The sequence below is a fragment of the Mandrillus leucophaeus genome, unplaced genomic scaffold (genome assembly GCF_000951045.1).
Source record: "Mandrillus leucophaeus isolate KB7577 unplaced genomic scaffold, Mleu.le_1.0 Scaffold297, whole genome shotgun sequence".
In the NCBI taxonomy this organism is placed as follows: domain Eukaryota; kingdom Metazoa; phylum Chordata; class Mammalia; order Primates; family Cercopithecidae; genus Mandrillus; species Mandrillus leucophaeus.
The window spans coordinates 2,623,955-2,625,307 of record NW_012103109.1 but is presented as its reverse complement, the minus strand read 5'-3'; positions in this window follow the sequence as shown (position 1 = coordinate 2,625,307).

The following is a 1,353-nucleotide window of genomic DNA, read 5'->3' as shown; positions in this document are numbered from 1 at the left end:
TTTTAGTGGTTTTGTAGTGGTGGCTGGTTGCTGTGAAAATCTCATGTTTGTTCTAACAATTCAAAGAATAAACAAGCATATAAGGAAAAACTGGATAGTCTCTCCCCTGTCTCCCTCCCCCAACCCACCCCTGGCTCAAGTCAACCTCACTGAGGCAGAGTGGGTTAATAATTTGGCAAGTTCATTTCCATTCCATCCCAGCACTCCTGACAATACACCCGAATGACAAACCCAGAGAGAGTTCTTTCTTATGAATACAGGGTGAGATGAAATTGGAACTTGCTTTTGAACTTAAAAATGTACTAATGGACATCATTCCAAGTTGGTGCGTAGAGAATTAGCACACACACTCTGTGACTGAGTACGGTGTTTCCTGTGGGCCTGTAATCCCTTGTTTAAAGGGTGCTCTACAGACGCTTTGGCTTATTTTTCTTCTGGAACAAGGAATGCTCTAATAAGCCTCCTCCTGCATGAATGGTTTAAGCCCTAGTTTCATTACTCCCTGGGTTTAGGATAAATTTCCCAAAACAGGATCACTGGATGAAAAGGTGGCTGTGGTTAAATTGTGAATACGGCTTGCCATTTTATTCATAGCGATTCCCAAGTGCCCCAGAACTGTGTTGGGATCCCAGTTCCCCACACCCTGGCCAACTCTAGATGTTATCCATTGGTCTAGCCCTTTGCCAATATCGTGAGTGAAAACTGACATCTCATTGTTTTGAAATTGTGTTTCCTGAGTACAACTAAGATTAAACGTCTTTTCACCTGTTAGTAGGCTTTTAAAATTTCCTCTTTTGTGAAGTTTTGGATCTAATCCTTTGCCCAGTTTTCAGTTGTGTTGTTTTTATTTTATTTTATTTTCCCAAGTCCTATTCTGCCCTAATGTTTGTTTATTTATTTATTTATTTAGAGACACAGTGTCACTCTATCACCCAGGCTGGAGTACAGTGGCGTGATCTTGGCTCACGGCAAGCTCCGTCTCCCATGTTCATGCCATTCTCCTGCCTCAGCCTCTGGAGTAGCTGGAACTACAGGCACCCGCCACCACGCCCAGCTAATTTTTTGTATTATTATTATTTTTTAGTGGTGACGGGGTTTCACCGTGTTAGCCAGGATGGTGTTGATCTCCTGACCTTGTGATCCGCCCGCCTCAACCTCCCAAAGTTCTGGGATTACAGGCGTGAGCCACCGTGCCCAGCAAGCACCCGGTTTTTTTACAAACATCTTGTAGGACCTTTTTAGGACATTATTAATATCAATCTGTTGTTGTTTATATGTGTTGCAAATATTATTGTCCAATGTAATATTTGGCTTTTGCCATACAGAAGTTTGTATATATTTAAGTTTTTCCTT